This window comes from Lipotes vexillifer, unplaced genomic scaffold, assembly GCF_000442215.2.
Source record: "Lipotes vexillifer unplaced genomic scaffold, Lipotes_vexillifer_v1.1 scaffold1383, whole genome shotgun sequence".
Taxonomy (NCBI): domain Eukaryota; kingdom Metazoa; phylum Chordata; class Mammalia; order Artiodactyla; family Lipotidae; genus Lipotes; species Lipotes vexillifer.
In genome coordinates this window covers 157817-167311 of record NW_006797683.1, presented here as the reverse complement: position 1 = coordinate 167311, position 9495 = coordinate 157817, and the positions used below count along the sequence as shown (strand labels likewise).

The 9495-nt window shown below is 40.8% G+C and overlaps 1 protein-coding gene across 1 annotated transcript in view; it reads left to right on the top strand.

Annotated features, from left to right (window-relative positions):
• The window catches only part of ADAM32 (ADAM metallopeptidase domain 32), a 184217-nt gene that overhangs the window by 122516 nt on the left and 52206 nt on the right, over window positions 1–9495 (top strand). The gene's annotated exons all lie outside the window — the stretch shown is intronic.

The following is a 9495-nucleotide window of genomic DNA, read 5'->3' as shown; positions in this document are numbered from 1 at the left end:
CCCCCCCCCCCCCCCCCCGGGGGGCTTGGGTTTGATCCCTTCTGGAGAACCAAAATCCTGAAAGCTGTGCTGTGCAACCAAATAAACAAAGTAAAACAAACAGAGAAACAAAAACCAAGACAAACAATAAAAACAATCCAAAAAAAATCCCCAATGAAAACAAAAAAAAACCAAGAAAACAACCAAACAAAAAACCCAAAACAAACAATAAATAATAAACTAAGAAAACAAACAACAACAAAAAAACAAAAACCCCAAAACAAAAATACCCCAGAAAATTAAAAAAAAGAAATAAAACAACAACAATAAAATTCTCTGGGGCCTCTGATACCAGTGTCCTTGCCCACAAGGTGAGCTACAGCCAACCTCCACCTCCCCAGGAGACACTCCAAGGCCTCTAGGTAGGTCTTTGGACCCGCTGTGGGCACTATGGAGGCAGCTCAGACTTTGACCTGGCCCAGCTCCTGCGTGTACATACCCACAAAGTCCACAGCTGCTAAAGCTAGATCCGTCTCAGTTGTGGGAGCACTCATTGTCCCTTCAGATGTTCTATAGGTGCTGGGTTTACCAAGCTGATCGTGGTGGTTAATCCGTGGCTTGTGCAGCTGCAAGGAGAGATTTCAGTTCTTCTTAGTTGCACAGCCCCTGGGGCTCAGCTTTGGTTTCGGCCCCACCTCTGCATGTGGGCTACCTCAGGCATCTGCTCACTGCCCAGGCGAGTGGGAGCGAAGGCAGCAACTGGGGGCATGCTGGCCTGTTTCGGCGGGAGGGGCTGGGGCAGCGACTGACTGTGGCATGCGTGTTCACTCAGATGGGAGGGGGATAAGGTGGAAACAACTGGGGCACTCATGCTCACTCTGGTTGGAGCCCCTCCTAGTGCCTGTGGTGGCATGGGCTGGCGTGTGGGGAGAGAGGCTGTGATGGCAGACCCGCCCTTCATGCATCACTCAACAGTGGCTCCTCACTTCTGTGGTGGTCCGGGCTTCTTCCAAGAGCATTTCCAGTTGCAGAGCTCCTCACTTCTGTCCCCTCAGGCTGTCTCCGAGCAGCCAACAGCCCTCCTCTCCCTGGGTCTGCTCTCCAAACCCCATGTTCTGGCACTGGCAGACACCCGTTTCACCCTGGGGCTTGCAGGCTGTGGCATGGACCATCTGTGTAAATCTCGCTCTCTCTTGCCTGCCACAGACTGGTTGCTGCACTTTCCTTTGATAGCCCTCGCAGCTCCCCTTCTGTCTCAGCTAATTGTCAGCATATCTCTCCACCAGTGAGGGGGCCTTTCCAGGTGCGGTAACCTCTCCTCTCCTTCAACTCCCCGCCAGCGGTGTGGGTCCCATCCCATTTCCTCTTTTCTTTTTCTTCCTTTTCTCTCCTTCGTCCTACCTGGTTACACTGGGATCTTTTCTTGTCCTTTTAGGTGTCCGAGGTCCTCTGCTAGTGTTCAGCAGGTGCTTTGTGTGAATTGTTCCATTTGTAGATGTATTCTTGATGTATTTGTGAGGAGAGGTGAGCTCCAATTCCTCCTATTCCACCATCTTCACCTTGAACCTAACTTTTCTTTTAAATCATTATTTCTTGGAAAGATTATTAGTTTTGCATTCCATTGATTTGCTATCTCTGTTTTAAATCAGTTGATAATATAGTTCCATTTCTAGATTTATTCTACATCAATCTGTTTATCCTTATGCTATTGATTACTGTAGTTGATAGTAAACCTTTATATATTAGGTAGTATAAGTCATTCAACTTCATTTATTCTTTTTCAATACTGCTTTGGATTTTCTGAGTCCTTTTCATCTCCATATAAATTTTAACATCAGCTTGCCAATTTCTAAAAAAAAAAAAATTGCATCCTAGAATTTTGATTGAGGTTGTGTCAGATTTATAGATGAATTCTGGATTATTAATATCTTAACAATATTGTGTTTTGCAACCCATGATTCTTTAAGCAGAATTTTGTAGTTTAGTGAACATATTTTTAATATCTTTATTTTATATTAATCCTAACTACATTTTAGGTTTTGGTACTATTGTAAAAAGTGTTGTTTTTATGAAGATTGGTTTTCCAGTTGTTTGTTGCTAATATGTAGAAATACAATCGATTTTTGTATATTGACCCCTTATCTGTGATCTGATATAGTAAGTCATAATGATGCCTACTAAATATAGAGAAATCTTATTCTACTTGGTCATCACAGAATAGAGAATTATACTATGATGTAGATGAACAATTGTTAAATGGAAAAAATATTATATAATAAGAATTCAGAGCACTTGCTCAGAATGAATCATCATAAGAAAAAAAATTTACAACACATTTTGTATATTGCCTGGTAACTAATGAAACATCCAGCGCTTTCCGAGTTATTTCTTCCTATACAAATGCTGGCAAAGATGATATGAAATTTACTGCTAGAAGCAAACTGACTATATACTTTTTTGTCTAAAAAGCTATATTTCGCAGAGATCACTGGAATTTGATAATGACACCTACCACACTAGCTCTACCAGTATTTTTTGTTGACTTTCTTGGATTTTCTACACACACACACACACACACACACACACACACACACACACACAAAATCATGTCTTCTGAGAATAAAGAATGTTTTACTTTTTATTTTCCAGTATGTAGGTTATTTACTTCTTTTTATTTCCTTACTCCACTGTATAGGGTCAATATTGAATGAAAGTAGTAAGAAATTAGTAAAACGTTGTGATTTAGCGATGTTCTCTTAGATGGAGAACGCTTCATATTACACTTAGTTAGATAAGTATAGTATTAGCTGTATGATATTACCTGTAGGCTTTTCCTGAATGTTTTCCTCTGTCTCAGGCATGGGCACACCTGGAACATCCATGGAGGCAAGGCCTGGAAAGCATGTGCTTGCTGAGCAACAGTGGATCCAGGGTCTAAGGCTCTGGGTAGCACACAGGATTGGTGACTGGGTGCCCATGGAGCAGCTCTGGCTCTGGGGTCTGGGGCATATGCAGCATTTGGGGTGGAGGGGCAGCCCTGGTCTTTGGCCAGAACGGTAGCAGCTCTTTCTGGGTGGGGTGCAGCAGCATCTTCTTATTTGGGTGGAGATGGCTCTTGATAGCCTCATAGTGAAAGCTGCCAGTTTCCTCTGTGGAGCGGGCTGCTGGGGTCCTCCTGTGGTGAGCCCTGTGGGGTCCTCGACTGTGAAAGCTGTGGGGTGTCCATGGCTGTTGTGGAGGCCCTCCTGGCAAACTCTGCTGTGTCCTCTGGAGAGCAGGCCACTGGGGACGGTGGTGGCATCCACTGCATGACAGATGCTGATAGTCTCCACCCTTCTGTGTTCCTGGCTCTCTCCAAGTATGTCCCCTAAGTCATCTACCCAGTGGTCCTTTCTGTCCAGTTAGTCTCCTTTTTTTTTTTTTTTTTTTTTTTCGATATGTGGGCCTCTCACTGTCGTGGCCTTTCCCGTTGCCGGATGCGCAAGCTCAGCGCCCATGGCTCACGGGCCCAGCCGCTCCACAGCATGTGGGATCTTCCCGGACCGGGGCACGAACCCGTGCCCCCGGCATCGGCAGGCGGACTCTCAACCACTGCGGCACCAGGGAAGCCCGCTATAGGTTCTTAATCGTACCCTTGAGCCCAGCATGTGGGATCTTCCCGGCCCGGGGCACGAACCCGTGTCCCCTGCATCGGCAGGCGGACTCTCAACCACTGCGGCACCAGGGAAGCCCGCTATAGGTTCTTAATCGTACCCTTGAGCCCCTCCCAGGGCTATTTTCGTTTTTGGAGAGCTGTTGTTTTTGTGTGTTGTGGGGGAGGGAACGAAGGCTGGAGAGATCTCTTACTCTGCCATCTTGCTGATCTCTTCCTCAATGAGAGTTTTTTAAATGTCAGAGAAGTAGATGTGTGTCCTAGTCTAGTTTTTGATAAAATGTCCAGGTTAATTTTACCAAGAGAGATCAAGGACTCAAAAATTCTTTACCAATAAATTACCAATAAGTTATATTCTTTACCAATAAATTACCATTTAATTACCAATAAATTATTACCAATAAATTATTTTCTGAAATTTAGTATCCCCAGGGAGTCAATCCATTTAATTAATATTTGGCCCCGAACACCTAGGCTTAAAGTCTGTCACACATTTCTAATTCTGGTATAGAGGATGGCCCACTGTCTTTGGTCCCTAGAAAATTTTTTATAGGTAGTGCATTTATTGATATGACAGATATAAGGGAGATAGGGAGATAGGAACTGTGGCTCTCTGAATATAGTGCTTGTACCTTTATCTGAGGAAAAAATAAAGTGTCTTAGAACTCAAAAGAAATAGTGCTATGATAGAATCTCATAAAAGTGAGACCAAGATAAATAGGAAGTTTCAGGAATTATGTAATGGAAACTACAAGTATTCAAAGTGGTCATTCAACTGAGCTTAATTTGTTTGATCTCATGAATGGTAATAATCGCTTCTAAAATGTAAGATTGCCTATGTTAACAGCTGATCCCACTGGACTCAGTACTGCAAACTCTTCAATGACTGCAATGCAGATATTGGGTAGAGCTGACCACCTGTGCTCCCACTGGTCCTCTGAACACTGTGGATCAGTTTGGAGCTCAGTCTGGATCAATCTGGTCTCCCTGTTACTAGTGAACCATGGCATCTGGTGTAATACATTTTATATGGGACACCCGTTCCTAAAGCATTTGGTTTACTATAATGGCAATCCTCTTTATTAGTTAGAGAATAAACTTATTATACAGATACCTAAAAATACAATGGTTCAAAAGAGATAGACTGTATTTTCTCTCTCATATAGTATTCCAGAGATAGGCAATTCACCAAGGATGATTCAGCAGCTTTGCTCTATGACATTTTTCAGGAACCTGTCGTCTTTCTTTTTGCTCCGTCATCCCTTGTGTCGCTGGTAGAAGGTAGTTTTCCAGCACAAAACATTTATACTAGCCCATGGAATGGAGAAAAGAAGAAATGGAAGTGTAACCAGCTTGCACTTAATGCCATTAACTGGATGTTTTGCATATAATTTCTACTCATAATCCACTGACCAGAACCTAGTCACATACCATATCTAGTTGCAAGGGAGTCTGAAAAATGTTTTCTTTAGCTTGGTGTCTGTGTGCCCTGCTAACAAGAAAGTTCTATTACTGAATGGAAGAAAGAAGGAATGGATATTGGGGGACAATTGCCCCCCAATTGCCCACAGTTAGCCAAAGTTGAGGTTATGGTAACAGTTTATGCTTTCTAGTAGTCATGTTTTTTCTGGAGTACCAAAGTTTATGTAGAGAAGGCAGAGGTTAGTATAGATCAGAGTATCATAAACTGTTTTATTGATGTTAAGAGGCAAGATTTCATAGTAGGCTTCTAGATCCATCTTTTTCTGCAGAGGCCTCAGGTAGGATTTTCCTCTTAGTACCACTTTCTAGGAACTGCTTAATATCCACATGGTTACTGTGGGAAATATGTTATTAGTATAGTTTGGTCTTATACCCCTGTTTATACTTTGTTGGACAGTAGCGGGTACCTAACCAGACCCAGTCTAACTGCAGTACTCTTCAACCTTGCTACAGTTGGTGGGTTTTGAGGTGAATTGTCTAAGTCATGCTAAGGGAGTTGGGGAGGTTCTGAGTTTCTTTTCTGGGACTTTTAGACAGTTAAACAAGAGAGTTTTCCCTCTAAGGACTCAAAATTATCATAAATAAAGCTCCAGAGTTTGGGGCAGCTATGTTTTTGACCACGTGGAACAAGATGAGCCTCAATGAGACAGAAGAATGAAGATGGAGTGTAAACATAAATGAAAACAAGAGATAGAGAGATAAGCTTCACTTACATTTCTTCCTTGAGTGCCAATATAATAAATATTTCATTTAATCTGTCTCTTGTTATTCTCATAATTAGTGATGAATTTCCTGGACTTCTTTGAAAATAGTTATTTCTCCATTATTTCAGCTAGTGTTACAGTAATAATCTATAGTTTATTGGAGATGGAAAAGAATTATATAGCTCAAGTGGCTTCAGATTGTATAAGTAAGTTTATGCTTATTTATCTTAAATATCTCTTAGGACTGTTTTAGGAGCCATGAGGAAAAAATTTCAACTCTTACTTCTTATCATGAATTTGTGGAAATTTTAAATTGGTTCTATCTACAAGTTATTTGAAAAATGTGGAATCGATATTGCCTCTTTCAATAAAAAATATTTAGAAGGCCACAAAACAGAAACTAATGAAATTAGTGAGGTGACATTGGAAACATAATTTGGGAGAGATCACTAAGGAGTTTGTTTCAAATGTTAATCTTTAAAAACCTCTATTGCTTCAAATAGAATAGGTATAATTCCTATTGGAGGTTTTGATTTTGGATGTCAAACTCCATAAGAAAGACAGATCATGGAATATGTTCCCCAAGGTGTTGATTTTTTTCATTCATTCAATAAATATTTATTTATCACCTTAATTGGGTGAGGCATTCTTCTAGGACTGGAAACCCAGTGATGGGAAAGACAAAAAAAAAAGATTCCTATTCTTATGGAGGTTATATTCCAGTGAAGGGTTCAGGCATAAACAATAAAAAATTAGTAAATAAGTAAATAAATAAATATAATCATTTCCATTAGTGGTGAATGGTATGATAACAACAACAAAAAAATCCCCCAAACAAAGCAACAGCAAACAGAGTGATAGGAAAAAGACTGATGATGAAGGTGAGGCTGTTCAGACAGGGTGTTCAGAGATGGTTTCTGTGAGGAAGTGAAATTTGAGTAGAAACTTTAATATTAAGAAGAAGCCAGAAGATGATCTTAGGAAAGAGCATTTTGGGCAGAGGAATGCAGCAAATGTTATGGTTCTGAGTTAGGAATGAATTTGGTGAGTTCAAGGATGAAAAGAAAGGCAGTGTGGCTGAAAGGTAGTGAACCAGGCTGAGTAAGGACCATGGCAAGAAAATTGGATTTTATTCTTAATGTAACGGGAAACCACTAGAGATATTTAAGTAAGAGGCTGATGTATTTTTATTTTTTCAAAAGATCACTCTGACTTACGATATGGAGAATGTACTATGGAGAGTGGAAGTGGGGAGTCGTTTAGAAGCTATGGTAGCATATTAGAAGAGAACTGATGATAGCACAGGCTAGAGTGGTGGCTGTGCAGAAGATGAGAAGTGGTCATGCTCAGGCTGTATTTAGGGTCAGTGTCCATAATACTTGGATTAGATGGTAGAGGCAGGTAGTGAGGGGGGAAAAAAGAAATCAAGAATTCTTCCTAAGTTTTTGCCTGAACATTGGTTGACTAATGGTCCTATAAAGAAGCCTAGGGTGTAAAACAGAATTTGGTTTTAGGATATGTTAAGTTGCAAATGCCTATTAGTCATGAGATGAGGTGAGAAAGATGTCAGGTTATGAAAGATAAAACTTTAGCTAACGTTTCAATGGCTCCCTTTATTACAATTGAGATGGGGTGGCCTTCTAGTCCATGTAACTGGAAACGTAAACTAGTCATCTCTGGTAGTGGTCAAGGGAGTAAAACCTCAAACTCCCTACTCTGCAGTGCTATTTATGAGTCTTGCCTAAACTACTTGCAGTAGTTTTCCAGCACCCACATTTACTGACCTAGTACCAGCCATGCACATCTATGAAAGTCCATCTACTATTTTGTGGTACCTCATAGCATTTGATAATAGGTTAGAGGGAATCTAAATACACTATTTGGACTATAGAAGGGAAATTTCTCTTACTTTGTAGACTTGGTCAGTATACTGGGTTTAAGGAAATATTTGACATGTGATTTCACATTTTCAAAGTGTTGCCCTTTTTCACATTTTCAAAGTGTTGCCCTTTTCCAAGGTGATATGGAAATATCATATCACCTTGGAAAACCCAGACTGAGCTGAAAGAAAGTCCCTAACACTAATGAGAGAGGGTTTTCAAGGGAGAAATTAAATACAGGGCTCACTGGTACGTTTAGAAGCACTATTTGAATGAGTAAAAATTGGCCTGGATGAAGAACATTCCTAACCTGGTATTCTCAGATTCACAACTGAGCTAATAAACATTGTGAATACTCAGAAATACCACTACCTGTCCTCACGGTATGTATACAAGCACCTGTGATGGACCAATGTTTAAAAATGGTGGGAAGAGATAGAATTAGGAGAAGGTAAAAAATTAAAGGGGATAGTGGGGAAAATGTAAATCATAGAAGGAGCTGGTAAATAGGAGAAACCTTCTTAATCTCAAAAGAAAATGGAGAAGGATTAGATGGGAATTAAGAGTGACTAAATATGGGACTTCCCTGGTGGCGCAGTGGTTGAAAATCCGCCTGCCAGTGCAGGGGGCACAGGTTCGAGCCCTGGTCCGGGAAGATCCCACATGCTGTTCAGCAACTAAGCCCATGCTGAGCCTGTGAGCCTAGAGCCCGTGCTCTGCAACAAGAGAAGCCACTGCAATGAGAAGTCCGCGCACCGCAGTGAAGAGTAGCCCCCGCTCGCCGCAACTAGAGAAAGCCCATGCACAGCAACGAAGACCCAACACAACCAAAAATAAGTAAATTAATTAATTAATTAAAAAAAGAGTGACTAAATAAACATCATCTTAATTAAGTTTCATAACAATCCACTGAGGAAGGTATTATTACCTACTTTTATATTTTATAGATGGGCAGTTAGACTTAGCAAGGTTCATTTTGGAGAAGGTAACTGTGCTAGGTGGAATTCTAAGATGGCCCCCAATATTCTTCTGGTGTACATTTCTTGGATAATCCCCTCTCTGAGTTGGGGGAGAACCAGTGAATATATGATGGAATATCATTCCTATGATTAGATTATATAGTAAATATGAAGGAATTTTAAAGATGTAATTAAGGTCCATAATTAGTCAACTTTGTATTAATCAAAAGGGAGATCATTCTGAATGGGGCCTCACCTAATAATGTGAGCCTTTAGAAGATGGAAGATGTCAGAAGTTTCTCCTGCTGGCTTGGCAGAAATAAGCTGCCACTGTTGTGAGAGGGCCGTGTGAGTAGGACCTGAGGGGCCAAGAGCAACCCCTGGCAGATTGTAAGACAATGGAGCAATGGGTGCAAAAAAATGAATTCTTCCAACGACGAGTGAGATTGGAAGAGGACTCCAGCCTCAAATGAGACTGTAACCCCAGCCAAGAGCTTTATTTCAGCCTAGTGAGACCCTGAACCGAAAACCTGCTTGTGCTTTGCCAGACTCCTGACTTACAGAAACTGTGACGTGGGTTTTGTTTTAAGGTGTCAATATATTGGTGATTTTTTACACAATGATAAAAAAACTAATATAGGAATGAAGGAAAAATAGGTAAATTTATAGTTTGGCAATTTTGGTCCCTTCACTTCAGACTTTCTGAAGATATGAGGTTTCTTTAATGAGGTTTTTTTATACACCTGGCTTTTTATAAATTCCTACTCAGAATCTAGGAGAACAAGTATAGTTTTCTCTCTCTTGTCTTCTTTCACAGAGCCCTCTCAAGGTTTACACTT